Below are 17,857 nucleotides of genomic sequence, written 5' to 3' on the forward strand. Positions count from 1 at the left end.
ATGTGTAATCTCGCAACTCATTCATGCTGATATAATATGTGCAACTCCTTTTTGAATGATTATACTGCTTGAATGCATACAGTACCTATACTCATTTCGTGCATTTCGCATATGCCATTTTTCAAATACAAAAAAATGAATAATGTTTTTGGGGTGGTTCGGTATACACATGCACTGTTAGTTATGTTTACTATTGCTTAGGTTAGTAAATATGTACATAAAATCGTGGAGTGGGTGTAGTGTGTTTATCTAGGTACATATATTGATACTCCTATTTCTGACACTTGTCCGGTTATTAATTCGCTAATGTCCATACACCGGCACAGAAACCCGTTTTCAGATTAGGTCATAGCGCATGCTGTCACATTAAGCAAGCACTATCCCTCCAGCCCCCTAGAAAGCACACCGAGTTCTCAAAACAAATCAAACCTCCAGCAGACCTGGGAAATCCCCCGTAGCTATTGTTTTGATTTTGCTCGAGAACTCCTGAAAAGAATGTAAGAACGACCAGTCCTTATGACATTCTTACTGACGTCTTATGTCCATCCTTACGTCAAACTCGGCACCTTTCAGGTATAAGTATACCAATGCTGCCCTAAGCAGAGACACGGTGGTGACGAGCTTGGAGCAGCGCTACTTGCCGGAGAGCCCAGCTGATGCAGAAAAGCCCACGGACGCTGCCCCTCCCTTTTGACGCGCTGAGAGAGACGCTGCCTTTTCTCCTGCCGAGAAATCCAGCCTCCGGCGTTTCCAGCCGCCCTCGCGGGTAACTGGGATATCGAGTCCTGAGACAGAGATACCAACCCTCCAGCCTTCTAAATCCCAGGTACTGAACTGACTAACCCCTTACAGAGAATTCTTGAGTCAGATCCTTGGCAAAACAAACTTAACCTAAACCGCTACTTATTTACTCCCGCCCACGTATTAGGCTTAGGTCAGGTACACCGGGGTAGGCGTAGTTAGAAGCACCAGTTGAGAACGATTAGTCAATGTATATATGTATGTATATTTTTTATCCATTTTAAGTATCATATGGCTAAGAAACCATATAAATGCTTTTACAGTATTATTTTATAATCCTGTTTTTACTGTATGCACTTTACTTAACTATAAGTATTGCAATAATAGCGATTCATTTCTCTTGTATGAGAAAAGAGACTGATCAATAAATAACATCTTTTTATTGAAACACGCCCCTCTCTTATTTCTCTACAAACTGGTGAAACTAAGAATGCACGTATTGACTGAGTAAAATAGTTGTCTTTTGTTTTCACACAACTCTAGAGATATACTCTTGATTAGGGGGGAGCAAAGTTGTCATGTTCTATGGTTGTCAGAAACTAAATCCCTTCTTGTCTATCCAGGGAGGTTAAACTCCTCCTTGCCTATTCGAGAAAGTTTCTAGTGAACTCTGAGCTAGCTGGCACACATAACTTTAAGTCTAATATCGTCAGTAGAAGACCTAGTTAACCACAGTCCTACGTCTATACTATTGAAGATATTATTCCAATGCGCAGAGCCTATTGGGAAAATAGGAACTACACTACACTACAGTAGGGAAAGCATTGGATAGCGTAGGGGTTTAAATTACTATTCCCACTCCAGAGGGTGCAACAGTAGGGAAAGCGTTGGATAGCGTAGGGGTTTAAATTACTATTCCCACTCCAGAGGGTGCAACAGTAGGGAAAGCGTTGGATAGCATGGGGGTAAAAATTATTTCCCACACTACCCCCCCTTTAACATACAACACGCTACACATACAAAAAAACACAATTCATATAAATTTCAATTAATCAATTAATAACAATTAATATTACTAAATTGATGTAATTATAAATGAACTAATTAACACATATTAATTACTAATTAATTAACAATAAATACCAATAAATAAATACAATCTCTTTAATTAATTACATTTAATTATATCACACCCTATCCCCCTATAAACACACAACCCACTACACATAAATAAATCACATCATTTAATAACTTAATAATTATTAATTACCAATTAATTATTAATTAACAATAACAAAAAATGAAATATATTAGCAAATTAACTCTAATTAATTTAATTAAATAATTAATATTATTTCATTACCAATTAAATAATAATTAACAATCACAAAAAATGTAATATATTAGCACATTAACTCTAATTAATTTAATTTACTAATTAATATTATTTAATTACCAATTAATTAATTAACAACAAAAAATTATATATATTAAAACATTAACTCTAATTAATGTAATTAACTAATTAATATTAATTAATTACAAATTAATTATTAATTAAAAATATTTGCAACAATATATTAATTAATTAATTATTATTAAATTACTTCCCACCCTATTCCCCTATAAACTCACAACCCGCTCTGATACTAAAACGCAAAATGTAAACAAAATTACTAATTTTCAAACATACATTACAAAACATATTTAACAAACATATAAACAACATAATAAAATACATAACACTAAACAAAATTTCGATATTAGTAAGTTTCGATATTAGTAACATACATACCTTATAAAAACGATATTCTGTCTGTCGATATTTTGGACATCGATATTCTATACCATCGAAATTAAAACATCGATATTATTGTATATCGATATTTTAATTTCGATATTTTGTCTCACTACCGTACCAACATTGGTAAGAGCACTTAGTTCTACAATTATCTTTGTTGTATCTTGTACTAATTTTGTTACCAGTGACTCATGCCTGGTTAATTAAGTAGCAGAATTTTCGGTGTATATGGAAACATATGACAGGCTAGGTGGGGTCCATTTAACAATCACTTATATATAACATATTTTTTGTATTGAAATGTTCTACATAAGAAAAAGTATGGATGCAGAGGTTGTACTTTTCCTCACCAGATCCTCCTTCCCAATTTCTGTAACTTCATCGCCGTTGCCCCACCCTGCAATGCCCAAGGGCATGCCAGGCCTAACGGTCCAAAAGCTTACTTTGAACTACAGTCTCAAACCACTTGCCCTAGAATGCAATTGGGTGACAAATGAGGCGGGAGCTCTGTTTTAGGAGTATTGTGATATGTGTAGGGGTGTTGCGGCCAAAGGGGTGTCTAAAGAAATCAAGGGTGTCCCTTAAAAACACTGACAGGGGCTTCTGTGGAAGGATAAGCATGCGAGGCCATTAACTTCCCTTTGTGACAAGAGGCTGGGGGTGATACAAACCTGTACCCTCGAGATTCCTGGATGCGCAGCCAGGGTAGGGATTTCCCAGGTGTGCAGCCAGGGCTCGTTAACCCTCGCCTGCACACCCCTGGCTCCCAGATGTGCACGCGCTGTTGTTTGAGTCCTGTCGGATTGCTATTTAGATACAGTGATTGCATCACGCAGTCGTTCGTATAAACAGTTCCCCTCCAGGGAACGGACAAGCTCTCATTTCCCTGCCAGCAGCATTGTTATGATACATGTAATTGTGCAGCCTGAAACACACTGTTGGCTGCCGCAGACGAGCAGCTCTTCTCAGGTGATGCCTCGTGCCTCAGGTTTGAAGTGTTTATTTTTATTCCACCTTTCAGTGCGCGAAAGACTGTCGCAGTCCGTTCCTACCGGAGAAGTCTGGCAGTTGGAAAAGTATCCCGGATACGAGCAGAGCGAAGGTGAGGCCGCCTGACCTAAAGAAAGGGACAGAGACGCCTTTCCCGACAGGAGAAGGGCGCACCTGCCAGATGGGGACGGAGTTTCGTGCAGTCACGCGCAGGCTCCGCTGCTGTCGTCATCCATAACAAAACCTTCGACGAACTTGCGTTTGGAGCTGTGTCCTGGGAGTGCGCGTGCAGCGGGTTCCACTCAGCAATGTCCATTTTCAGGAAGCACGTGACGCTGGAGCGGCGGCTGATCACTAAAAGCTGCGAGTAGCGCTTGTCTCGCGCTAGAGGCAGCGACCAGATGAAGGTAAGCCTGCGTTGTCATCATTAGCCCTTCCTTCTTGCCAACGTAGTGTAAACTCTGCAAATGTATTTTTTTTTGCATCACGATATTTATGCGCCCCTGCTAAATTACCTGATGAGGTGTCAAATGTTCTTAGAACAGTTTCTACAAGTTAGTGCAGTGGTGTTGGCTTTGCCTGTTTTCACTTCACTGTTGCTGTGACACCACCAGGTTAAAATGTTTTCCGTGAAGTCCTTCACGAAGCAGCATGTTGTCTGTTCCTTTCATGAAAAGAAGCTTTACAGTTCACGCATACTTTCTCACGGTAAAGACTATAACCACAATGTGCAACGCTTCGTACACAGAATACACACTCGTCGTTTTATTCTATAGCCTGTCAGGTGACGCTGAGGTATGAATCCCAAGTGGAAAGGTCCCGATAGCCCGTCCTTCTGAGGCAGCTGCATTTTGAAGCATCGCCGATTTCCTTGAAAGCTGGGTGTGATTTATGTCTCCTTTATTGTATTGTAGTGCAGTCAGTGGACTATGAAAAATACCAGAGAAACTAGTGAGCTATGAAAAATACAGAGAACATTTAACTATTCTCCATGCAAGTGACCCTTGCAGTTTCTGAACAGCTTTTTGTCTCACAATGATAATTATGGGCACGGATGGCTCTTAGAGCGTGAGAGGTGGTGACACGCACATTTTGGAGTACCCAGACATTAACATCTATCTTATCTGATGATGAAGATTTACTAAATTAATTCACGAACATTTCCTAAAGTACGTGTGGAAACCTTCGCCAGGCGCAGGTTTCTAGGCATTCTTCTGGGAATGCCACGTGACGTAACTCTTCGCAAGAGCTTATATTCCCACGGTACAGAGTTCATCATGGCGAAGAAGCCCGTACAGAGGAAAAGGAACCCCCTGCCCAAACACGCACATATTCTCTTTTTTTTTCCTCCATGTGGAAAAGATTTTTCCAGGTGGCGAAAGTCCTTACCTAATCCTCACAGAATGTGGGAGTGATCCGTTTCCCTTTCCACGCTGTAAGGGGACTTAGTGCAGCCCTTTGCTGGAGTAAAACGCTGACTATTTCCAAGTTGTAAAGAGATCAGAGAGAAGAGCTTAATTTGTAAAATCATATGTGCCAGGCCTCTTGTCAGTGGGCCATTGCAGCTTGCACCACCCATTGCTCTGCCAGCGCTGCCAATGACTATCAACACAACTACTAACCATTACACTCCTACATTTGTGACAGTTCAGACTGTTCCAGGCCCCAACAACTACGAGACTGTCTTGGGCGGCATTTATTAGTTGTATTTGATGTACATTGAATTCATAAACAACTGTTGGGCTCATGTCTAAATTGCTCAAACAGCACCACCTGGGGAAGACTGTCATAAGTGCCGGTGTTAGAGTTATCTGCGGGTGCCGAGCATCGGAAACCACGGGCTCAAATTAAGCAGTGTCAGAGAGGCGTTTGGGAACTCCCACAAATGTAAATGTTCATGGGTGTTTCCAAACTTCCAAGGCAAACTACGCTTTGGAAACTACACTTCCCATCGCTTCAGCTGGGATTAACATGTAACGATTTCTCCACACTCATGGCAGAGAAAAGCACATACGCATTTATGCTTACCAGAAATTCCTTTTTGGATTCCTGGCATAGGTAAACAAGGTAGGATTAGTCGTAAATCTTACCACCAACTTTACCTTTGTGAATTGGTCCCACTACGTACTATCTAAACAGTTCTGATATTTTGAAATAAAATTTGTACCACTCTGATTTAGCTCGTTTTCATGGTTTGAAGACTGGTCAGATTGCTTTATACCTTGCTAGAAAGATTTACTTTCCCACATCATTCCTTCCCCAAAGAAGCTTGTTGCGTCCCTGTAGCTCCAAACAGGAAGGCAACTAACGAGCCCTTGGAGTCACTCAGGTAGCCTGGGATGAAGGGTGCAGGTCCAGTCTTCCTTCCCAGACAGCAGGGCAGGCCTCAGGCAGCAGGGCAGGCCTCTGGCAGCAGGGCAATACTTCATCTGTGCTGTAGTGTCCATAGGTATCCATTTAGTGCATGGTGCTAGCTTTGAAATGGGAAAAGCTTCTGGAGTCCCACCCCCACAGAGGTTTTGGAATTCCCTGCCTTCCTGTCCTGTCCTCTGTCTGCAGTCACAAAAAGCAAGGTAAAGTTTTTTGTGTGTGAGCAGAGGCAGCAGTGTTCTTGAAGTATAAGTGTGACAGGTGACCACTCTGCCCCTCTCATCAAGTCAGGATGGCCCATCATGGCAAAACCCAGACCCTCTATTGTGTAGCTCTCTGGACTACACAATAGAGGCCAACTGCGAACTACACCTGGTCAGTAACCCTGGAAACAGGTTGCAGGCACCAAATGTTTAGGACAAGAAAAAACTAACTTTCTAAAAGTGTCATTTTCAGAATTGTGACTTAAAATCCAAATTTACCATTGAAGGTTTTAAAGTACAATTCCTAAGACACCAAACATGATATTCCTACCTGCTTCCAAGCAAAAGTTATCATGTATTAATGTAATAAGGTAACCCAATGTTATCCTTTGAGAGAGGTGGGCCTCACAGTAGTAGAAAACAAATATATGAGTTCTTCACCACCAGGACATGTAAAACCTAAAAGTACATGTCCAACTATTGAAATATGTTGCACCCTGCCGTATGGGCAATCTAGGACCTTCCCTAGAGGTGACGTATCTGTATTAAAATGAAGTTTTAGGCCTGGCAAAAGGTTTATTTTGTCAGGTTGAAATGACAGTTTAAAACTGAACAAGCAGGCTGCAATGGCAGGCACAAGACATATTTTAAAAGGGCTACTTATGTGGGTGTTACAATAAGTACTGCAGGCCAACTAGAAACATTTAAGTTGCCAGCCCTGGGTAATAGGTTTAAAAAAATTCCAAGTTCTCTTGCATAAACAGATTCACGTGGCCTGTTTCTTTAAATTCATGTGAAAATTGCGCCTCAGACATTTTTTTGATAACATCACTGGCACATCCCAAAAAAGATGACGGATCACTCATGGGTCCAAGAAAAAAAGAGTACTTTTTTAGCTCTTACGAGCCAAAAACTTTTGGATTCTTTTGAAGCCATTGTTCTTAAAGACATTCTTGGAATAAAAAAACAACTATTTCTAAGGTTTCCAATTTAACAAAAAAAGCACAAAGTGCCATTACCCAAGTTGCCAACAATCCAACCATCATGTGTTGCAAAGCTGATAAAGGAGGAGCTATAGTTATTCTTAACTCAGAGTATTATCTTAAAAGTGTGGATGAACATGTGCAAGATACCTCCATACACATTAAACTTGGCGTAAATCCAACAGATTGATTTCTCATGATTTTGGTAACCATTTTAGACCGGGCAGTTAATGTAGGAACAATTACGGAAGTGAGAAAACATTTTTGATTTAAAATTTTCCTTGTGTTCCTTTCATGTATGTGTTGCCGAAGATTCACAAAAGTTTGGAAAGGCCACCATTTCACCCTATTGTGTCAACTCGCAATTCAATCCATGAACCCATTGGGAAATTTTTGGACCAACATCTTCAACCCATTGTTCAAACCATGTCAACCTACCAAATGGATAGCACTCACTTCAAGATGGCCGCTGAGTAGGAGCCTCCCAGAGGAGCTCCCGGCCTGGGGATTTCCAATTGGGTAGATATCCCTGTTTAGACCGTATCTCTCAGGCCCTACTACATGCAGGCTCTTGGACCGGACGGCGCACCTCCACCCAGGCACACAGAGGTTGCTGTGGCTTTCTTTTGCTCACCTGCAGGATCGTTCGATGTGCTTCATGGTCCCTGCCTTCACTGCCTTGGTCGTTGGCTCTCTTCATCGCGGCTCTTTGGTCGGTCCATTGCTGCATCGCTGATCTGCAGGGTGACGAGACCGTGGACTCCGCCGCGCCCGGCTCTCTTTTTCCGACCCCAGACAACTTGCCTTCAGCTTCCAGTGCTCTTTGCTGCCGTTTTGTTAACTATTTGGATGGGCGCCATTTCTCATTGGTTTTCCTGCTGCCGTCCTGTGGTCTGCGCGTCATGCTCCGGGCTGCGACTGACGATCCCGGGAGATAGGGGCAGGAGTCGGAGTCGTGCCCCGGTGAGTGTCTTTCTGTCCTCTGATTCTGATCGACTGATTGCTCGCCTGTCTAGCAGTTGTGGGGCCTGGAGTGTCGGCTCCTTTGACGCCATTTTTGTTTTTGTTTCTGTTTTTGCTGCTGTGTCGCTTTGGTGTTCTTCTTTTGTCACAAACCGATGGTGATACTATCGGGCCTGAAGCCAGGCGGCCCGTTTCTGTGCTTTCCGACCCTCTTTGTCCACCAGCGTCGAGCACTGTACTGCCCAGCGGCGCTGGTGTCCTACTCGGAACTGATTCTCCAATTGTTGATGCCACTCTTGGTCTGCTTTCCGCTGTGGGCGAGACTGTGGTCTCCCGCCCGGGGACTCCTGCTGATCGTTGCGGCAGGATGATCATCAGGTTGGGGTTCTAATGTGCTTTCTGATTACTCTTGCTGGTTGTTATTTCTCCGCCTGACTTTGAAATGGCTGGATTAATGAGGACACTGCCTTAGCATTAAATTGCCTGACTTTAAAATGGTGGCGCACTGTGTTAACGATTACTTGTACCTTTAATGCCTTTGTTTGGTCTCTTAAAGCCTCTGCGTGGTTTATAAATGCTTGGTTTATAAATGCTTGAGCTACCTCAGATTGCCTGCACCCGGATTTTAAAAGCTAATGATTTGCTTGTACTTTTAATGCTTGTGCTTGGACTATAAATGCTTGGATTACAAATGCTCGAATTACCTCAGATTGCCTTACACTTGGATTTTAAACTCTTTTACTTGGTCTCCTAATATTAGAGCTCTCATGGATGTTGTCAGTAGCAGTGAAAAATGGAGCAGAGAAAGCCGGACCAGCACTGTTTTTATGAACTGCAATTAATGGTGTTGTGACAGCTCCATATACTTTATGAGTTACGTCCCATTTCACACCTGACTTGGCCTCAGATCTTTCGTATGTGATTTCCTTACTAGCACTCAATACCTGCTAGTGGCCTCTGGTCATCATTCGATCAAGGGGTTGATGCAAGGCGTGGACAACATGAGGAGCACTCCCCCATGCTAAGGTTCTCATTTCATAGTTGGTTTAACCCTTTCTGGTCTCTCCACCACTACTTCTGCAAGATCCACTGCAAGTCCCCAGGAGATCCTTGCCTGTGGTTTCTCTTCATCCAGAATGGAGATAAGTCCCGACCCTAATGGTCTCGATGCCTTCATCATTAATTACCCAACTGACCTCTCCAAGAACGTGGCAAATAAATACAAACATCGCCTACTCAAAGCTAAACTTGAAACCTTAATCTCTGATCACTATTTCTGCACCAACATAGGTTCTGTGGTTAACAACCTCATCTTCTATACTAGAAAGCGGGCCTGCTGGCGGTCTGTGCCCTACACCATCCTTCGAATAACTGGATCCAAGAAAACTGCACATGGCCTCACATTAACAACGTCTCCCTCCACCTTTCTCAAAGCCACCACAACTATCCCCCTCTACAATAATGGTATCATCCTAATCCAAGGATCCAACATCAACTTAGCTAAAATAACGAATATTTACCCAACTCTCAGGAAAGCGGTCTACAGTGACTCCCCTGACCCCATGTCAACCACCACGTCCCTGCTGGGCCTGAATATTACTCTTCCTTTAACATCATTGAATACCCCAGTCTCCCTTAACCCCTCACTTCCTCCTACTGAGTCCATAGCCTCCATGTCCCCAGTCGGATTACCTCAAGTCACTAGAACACCCTCTTTAACTGTCATGAGCACTCCACTCTCCCTATATCCCACTCACATAGCCACCGGATCCCATCACCTCATTATTTCGCCTACCCAACTGGATGACGAACCTATGGCCCCTATCTCCTCACTGACTGTCACCTCAACACTCAATGACTTCCGAGTGGAGATACCTCCCCAAGTCATTCAGTCCTCCTATATAACAGACACTGTCCCTTTCATAAACCCTATAACTCTGCCCCATACTAGTCTTGAGTCAGGACATCGATCCCCCTCACAAGCCCCAATGATCTCTTCTTCCTCACCTTCGGTTAGCTTGTCATTTGTTGACCATAGAACAGAGTTGCTCCCTCGAGTCCCAATGGCTCCAATCTCTTCTCCTACTGCCAACTCAACACAGGAAGACTCTGGAGTGGAGTTGCTCTCTCTAATTGAACAGTCCTCTCTTACTTCAGATGATGTCCCCCTCCTTTCCACATAACACTGCCGCACACTAGACTTGAGAACGAGCTTCGATCACCACAACTAGCCCCCTCAGGCCTTCCCCAAGGTTCCCCGTCGCCGATCGTTTTTCCCCCACTCCCCCACTCCCGCCTCCCTTCGCCCAACACTCTGACCTGACTTCACGTCTTGATTATATCTCTCTACAGCTTCACCTTCTCTCCTCTGAACTACATGAGCTGAAAGCCCTATCTATTGATCTCGTCCCTTTGATCATTTCTTTCCTCTCTTCTGCGAGCTGGCCTAGAGAGGCATCTAGGACTAAGGATCACATGGTCCAGCCTGTAGGTCCCTCCACCTCCGAATCGATCCCACTAGTGAACGCCAATGCCTATCACATGGGAGATGAGTCCCAACCTTCGACCACTGATCCACGTGACTCGCTCAACACTAACACATCCTTTTCCAAACGTATCACACTACCTGAAGCTAACGCCTGTCACAGTGGATTTAAGTCCCACCTTTCGACCGCTGATCCACATGTCTCTCACAACTCCAGCACGACCTTGTCAGAACCTTACCTAGACCCTCCGAGACAAATTTCTTCCATCCCGTCTAACCCGTGCAGAGAACCCCGTCGCAATCTTAGTTGCAGTAACACTAACAACCTCACCTGTGTGAACATCTCCCAGTCGTCTCCCACCCAAAATCCACCCCGTCTTAAATGTGTACTACTTAACTGCCGGTCAGCCAGTAAACATGCCACTGATATTTTCGACCTCATCCAACACAATGATTTAGACCTTATCATCCTTACGGAAACTTGGCAAAATCCAGATTCCACTCCTATCTTAGACCTCCTAGTACCCCCCACTCATGACATAATTAGGCTTGACAGAGATCTGAAACTGGGTGGGGGACTAGCATGTATTCATAGAAGCACACTTTCAGTTTCTCAATCAGACTCCTTGACGCCTACCTCCTGTGAATACCTCTGTCTCACTATATCAAGTATGAACCTACCTGTCTGCAAACTTCACACCTTTTACCACCCCGTGGGCGACAATCTCCCTTTCACTGAGCAACCAATAGAAATCATCTCTAGTAATGTCGACTCAGTGGTACCACAAATCTTCCTTGGTGATTTCAACCTTCATTGGTCTAACACCAACGACCCCGCTGTATCTTTCACTAAATCTTTCTTAACTGATCAAGATCTTACTCAGCACTGTATCCAACCAACTCATAACAAAGGAGAACCATTAGACCTCATTATTTCTAAAGAGCAGTCTATCTCCATAGATTCCATCACCCCTTGTGACTGGTCCGACCACCACTGCATCCTCTTTTATATCAACAGGAAAGTATTGATGAGAAAGGTTCAACCTCTAAAATCTAAGATCTGGAAAAGGGACAGAAGAGCTATATACTCTGACGAACTAGCTGCCCACTGTAAATCTGTCCTCTCCTCTCAAGCTGATATATTTGAGGTACAATCACTCACCAACGCCCTCAATTCAACCATCTCCAACATCATGGAGAATATTGCTCCACTCCAACTAAAAAATGCCTCAACAAAAATATCAAACCTTGGTATAATGAAAACCTAAACTCAGAAGGCCGCAACCTTAGGGTATTTGAACGGTAAAGGCGATTCAATCCCTCCTCGGACCAACTAAAACTCCTTAGACATGCCAGGATCCGATACAACTAACAAATCAAGAGTGCTAAGGCGACTTACTTCAGACACCAACTGGATCAAGCTGCAAACCACCCCAAGAAACTCTTCGAATTGGTCAAACATCAATCAGTCATTGGGTCTAACCAATCTGATCCTGGTGGCAACCCACCTTCTTGCGATGATCTTCCCGCTTTCTTCATGGAGAAATCTCTAACTATCTCCATTGACCTCGCCTCTAAGAAGGCTTTACTACCGTTTCCCATTACTGCCTCAGCCATTGACTCCTCTGTGAGGTGTAAATCGACCTCCACTAATCCCAAGAACAATGCATCATGGTGCACCTTTACCACCTTTAGCGTATATGATATCTTCAAGCTTCTTCAGAATATCAAACCTTCCATCCACTTCAGCGACCCGCTGCCCCTTCTATTTTCAAATAAATCAAGAATGCTCTGATCCCCACATGGACTAGGATTGTTAATGCTTCCCTAGCACAAGGCATGATCCCAGAATGCCTAAAAGCAGCTCAGGTAACACCCATACTAAAAAAAACTAACGCTGACAAATCTGATCTCAATAACTTCCGCCCCATTTCCAACATCCCCACCTTAGCGAAACTACTAGAAAAATGTGTGCAATCTCAACTCTGTGCCCACATAGAGAACTACCAACTTCTAGACCAGCACCAATCAGGCTTTAGGAAGTGGCACAGCATTGAATCGGCTCTCACTCACGTTTTTGATGACATCTTAATTATGCTTGACCAAAATGAATCCTGCCTCCTGATCCTCCTCGACCTTTCCTCAGCATTTGGCATGGTTAACCATGACAACCTGCTATCCATCCTGCAAAATAGAATGTTTTTTTCTGATCAGGTTTTAATATGGTACTCATCCTTCCTTCAGCACAGAACTCAAATAGTCAAGGCAAACCACTCTCTCTCCCAGCCCTCTCCCGTACTCATGGGGGTCCCCCAAGGATCTGCTCTATCTCTTATGCTCTTCAATCTTTTCTTGGAACCTCTTGCTCATTCTCTAAATTCCATGAACATTCTATTCCACATGTATGCGGACGACACGCAATTTTATTTGAAAATCTCATCCATGGAAAACTTCATCTCACTTAACACTACCTTACTGTTTACTCAAAACTGGTTAACGGAGAATCATCTACTGCTCAACACCTCTAAAACGGAATTTCTGCTCATCTCCACCCCGAATCTCATCCCCAAGCTGGACCTCAGGCTGAGCCACCTCACTGCTTTCAACTGTACGCCTCTTATCGTAGACTCAGCCAAGTCTCTCAGTATCACTATGGACAAGCACCTGAACATGAAAGGTCACACCAGCAATGTATGCAAAAGAGCCAACCACTTGATGAGAACTCTAAGAAATATCAAACCTTTCCTCCCCCCAAATGATTTCAAGCAAGTGGTTCAAGCGCTTGTCCAGCCGAAGTTAGACTACGGCAGTGCTACCCTCTGTGGCCTACCCAAATATGCTCTGGCTCCAATAAGGGCTGCACTTAACTCAGCTGCAAGGCTGGTTATGGATTCCAAGTGAAAAGATCATATATCCCAAGTACTCAAATCCCTCAATTGGCTGCCCTTCGAAGCACAAATTCAATTAAAGATTGCTGTTCTCACACACAAAGCCCTTCACCTAAAAACTCCTACGTACCTTGCAAAAAAACTTACCTTATCCTGTGGAGTATGAGCCTCAAGAAGTGCCTCTTCCCTCCTCCTGATATTCCAGCGTCTGTATGCCACTGCAGGGTCACACAAATTCAGCCGGATCGGATAGGAATGGTAAGAGCTTCCGTGGTCTATTCGTACACTGTTGTAGTATTCATTGATTGTTGTTCACGTGTTGACATAGTTCATACCAGCACTGTGGGTGAGCTATCGTATCACATAATATTGGATCTCTCTCCTCACTTTTACTATGCTATTAATCAAAAAACACCTGTATTGCACCTTGTGTCTTTTATAAGCTGCGGCACATTTCCACCTACAGATTTTCATTTTCGGTGATACCCGTTTTTCTACGTTTTTTTTCTTGACTTTGAGCACTTTTACAAAGCGCCACTGCGCAGCATGAGCTTTTGAGCATGGACCATTTTCAGTGATACCCTTCTTTCTACGCATTTTTGTTGACTTCCAGCACTTTCACACAGCGCTACTGCACAGCATGAACTTTTAAGCACGGACCAGACCTTGGTGGACTTTTCTCTTTTCTTTTCTTTTCTTTTCTGTACACGTTTGATGGACTGTTACATATGCTTGGATCGCTGATCTCATGCCTTTTTAATTATAGGAAAATTCCTCTGATGAAGGGCATGGTCCAGAAATGCATTGGGATTGAGTTAATTTATGACTCATTGTGATTTACTCCAAAAATGTGTAACTATTGAACATGTAAAATTGATGATACCAATATAATGAGTTAAATAAATACTTCACACAATGTGCACAATTTTCAAACAATTTTTGACTGATCTTGGTGTGCCTAGTGGGGACGCTGTTCTAATTCTAGACGGCACAATCTTTTTTCTTCTTGTACACTTGAAATCCCTGTAGTAGTGTTTATACTTGGAGCACTCACAGCACTTATTGGATTTGGGCAGATTTTTGTCAGAATAATTTTTCATCAGGTGGCCAGATTGGGAATGAGAGCCAGGCCCTTTCCCCTGTTAGTTGGTTTGGGGGCATTTAGAGAACTCTGTCTCCCTCCTCCTTCTTCTGCTGGGAACTCTGATCACCCTTTTGGGAGTGCCCCTCCGATGCTTTCTTGGACACTCTGGTGCTGACCATTTTTCCCAGATTGTTGTCTGGGAAAAATGACTTTAAAATGAGTTAGGGGTTGCTGTAACTGTAATGGAATGTTTAGTCACTATGAAAAGTGCTAAATGCGAAGGGATACAGTGTCTGTTTGTATAAAGTTTTTTCAACGTCTCTAACTTTACAACATAGTATTATGCTTAATTCTTATAAAATTTCTTTAATTGGGTAAGTGGAAAAAAAACAGAAATCTGGTCACAAATTTGATATGTGTATTGGTGAAGCCTCCATCTCTGATGCATGCATTGCTGAAGGAAAAAAGAGATTTACTGAAACATGTAGGACAAATAGGAGTGCTATTGGGCTAAAGATAACGTTGTGCCTATGCGTGGAACATTTCACTGTGTGTGAACTGATTTTATAGAGCACACAGAACAAAAGCACCATGGGTACAGAGGATGTACGAAATTGGGAACCTTTGCTTGGGGAGTGGGTTCATGGGATAACCTAAAGTCACAGCTAAATGGAATTGAGGAATCCGTGCCTTTCTTGCATTTATTATGGTGTTTCATACAGACTGGGGTTCAAGATAGGACTGCCTGAATGTTTTATGGCAGAATATTGAGAGTAAAAATATCACCTGACAGAAATATTGCATCCTATTCACAAACTGCTGTTTGTAGTGTATCTATTAGTGCTACTCACAAACTACAAAATTCTATTCACTAACGTATGTGTGTAGACCTCCACTTCTCCCACTCTTATCTTTTCTATGTCAAGATCTCCGCCCCGATTTCTTAGATCTCCGCACATGTCACATACATTTGTATAGTAAATGTGAGAGGGATGGGGAAGTGGCTGGAAAATGGGGCATACTTACTCCAAAATATGAAGGGTTTAGTGATGGGTAAGAAGTGGTTTAGGGATGGACAAACACCCACCTACAAGAGAGTAAGTCCATTGCTATTCACACACTGCAATTCTGAATTTATGACAGCTAAAAAGGATACAAAATGGTGGTAAATATACTCAAGTTCAGCCTTGGAGTAAGATCATAACCAAACATGGGCAACCATAGTTACTGAAGCGCTCCCATAGAAAACAATGGAGCCACCAAATAACAATATAAATATATTGAAAAATAAAGCAACATTAATTGTGTATTTTCAGAGTCAATAATTAAGTAAATATTTAAAGAAACCTGGGTAACAATATTACACTTTTTTTAGACATCGAATGTTTGTTTTCTTTAAAGCTAATCCTGTTGAATTTTAAAGGCAAGGCTTTCAAAACTTGCAACACAATTGGTAATGCAAGGTGTAATTGTTCTGACCTTCACCACCCTTCTGTGTGTAAATACTTGTCCAGACCAACCAATTGCATTTGGGCTGAGTACATAAGAAATTAACTTGTACACCAAACAACATTTTCTGTCTTCATTATGTTGGTGAATGTGTTTGTTGCTTTCCCCATCATTTTGATCAATGCTTATTTGAGAGGAATGAGTGGGTTTATATGCATGTTATCATGATCTTTGGGATGTCCATGGAAGCAGTAATTACCAGATACTGTTTCTGACTTGTGATACTTGACATGGTTGCAGACTTTAATCAGGAGCTTCATTTACCTACAATCTTCTCCCAAGCTATCCCTGCCCATGTCAAAATACTGACTGCACTTGATTTCATGGTCAAAGGATCTTTCCTGAGGGTCAGCTTTGACAATTTGTTATCTCGCAGGCGAGCCAGTCTTGATGCATGCATCAGCTACTGAGATGAATCAACAAAAGAGTGCACCAGTTTAATGTCCCACCTCCTGTTCTGCCATCTGCAAGTTTGTCTGTCATAGTTGTTTCGCCCGCTAACCCTGTGTTTCCGTCTTCCTGTGGGATGCCTGGTCCTACCACAGTTGAGTCAGAGAAGGACTTTAACACTCTTGTTGTGAAGCGTGAGACAGAGGATGGCAAGGGACATTTCCCCCCAAAACAAGAACTTCTACATCAAACATTCAACACAGATGGAAGATAGAAAGAGGGTTTTTGTTTTATAGAAAAAAGTGTATTTTTTCGGAAAGGTTTACGGATATGGTTGTGTAGGAAAGTGCCCATTTTTGCATGGGTACCCCCACTTTTTGCCTGAAATCTGATGCAACCTGACTTTATGTGCCTTGGGTCCCTGCCAATCCAGTAACCAGGGCCTGTGTTGTTCCCAAGACTGTAGCATTGTACCATCAATTGGCATATCTCTGGCCACAGATACACCCCTTGTAAAAGGTACCATGGGTACCAAGGGCACTGTGACCAGGGAAGGCCTCTAAGGGCTGCAGCATCTATTGTCCCACCCTCAGAGGCCCAGTACCTTAACCCCCACACACTGCCATTGCAGGCTGCATATTTTGGTTCAGAGAAAAGTGAGGAGTTGACATTGCACACATCCCTGTGTGCCACGCCTGCAACCAGCTACCTGAGGGCTCGGTAAGTCACTCTCTAGCAGGGTGCACTAGCCCTTAGGAGAGGGTACAGTGGCATGATCCCTGTACCCCTACAGTGTCTAAGTGCATTCTTAGACATTGTAAGTGTAGTAAAGCCATAAAGAGTATGGGAATTGGTCATTATGAACTCCACAGTTCCATAATGTTTTTTCTAACAACTGGAAAGTTTGGTAACAAACTTCTCAGCACGCTAAGCCCACACTGATGCCAGAGTGGTAATGTAAAATGCACTCACAGGGCATCGTAGAGATGTCCCCTGAAAATCGACCAACCCTGGTGTGGCTCCTGAATGGCTGCCCGCCATTTGCCACCACCAGACAGGTTTCTGGAAAGCTGGGTAGAAAGCCTCCACACTCTGGGTGCAGAAAAAAAACATCCTGGTCATAGGTGTCATGCCTCCTCCCCCAGGATGGGCTGGGCCCACGAAGGGGCATCTTGAAAGGCCTGCTGCCTTCTGGAAGCTGTTCCTGCCTATTGCTGCCCTCAGCAACTGACTCCCAGCGGTTCTGGCCCCCACTTTGGGTGGGAGAATCAGCACGAAAACCAAGCTAAGTAGTGAGGTGTGCCCATCTTTAACAACCCCGTCCCTCAGGTGGTGCAGGTGAGGTGAAACACACATCTCAGTCGCCTCCATTCTGAAGATGAGGGAACCTAGCCAATTAGGGAGAGGCGTATGTCCCCCTCCCATTGGAGGGTAGCATAATAGGCTGTGT

The 17,857-nt window shown here is 43.2% G+C and overlaps 1 protein-coding gene across 1 annotated transcript in view; it reads left to right on the forward strand.

The window, feature by feature from the left end:
* TRIM66 (tripartite motif containing 66) overlaps positions 1-17,857 on the forward strand; it is an 842,425-nt gene that overhangs the window by 375,204 nt on the left and 449,364 nt on the right. The window contains exon 2 of the mRNA XM_078680990.1: positions 3,564-3,939. The gene's annotated coding sequence lies outside the window, so the exon portion shown is untranslated. The remainder of the gene's footprint in view (positions 1-3,563; positions 3,940-17,857) is intronic.

Source organism: Lissotriton helveticus, chromosome 3_1, assembly GCF_964261635.1.
Source record: "Lissotriton helveticus chromosome 3_1, aLisHel1.1, whole genome shotgun sequence".
Lineage (NCBI taxonomy): Eukaryota > Metazoa > Chordata > Amphibia > Caudata > Salamandridae > Lissotriton > Lissotriton helveticus.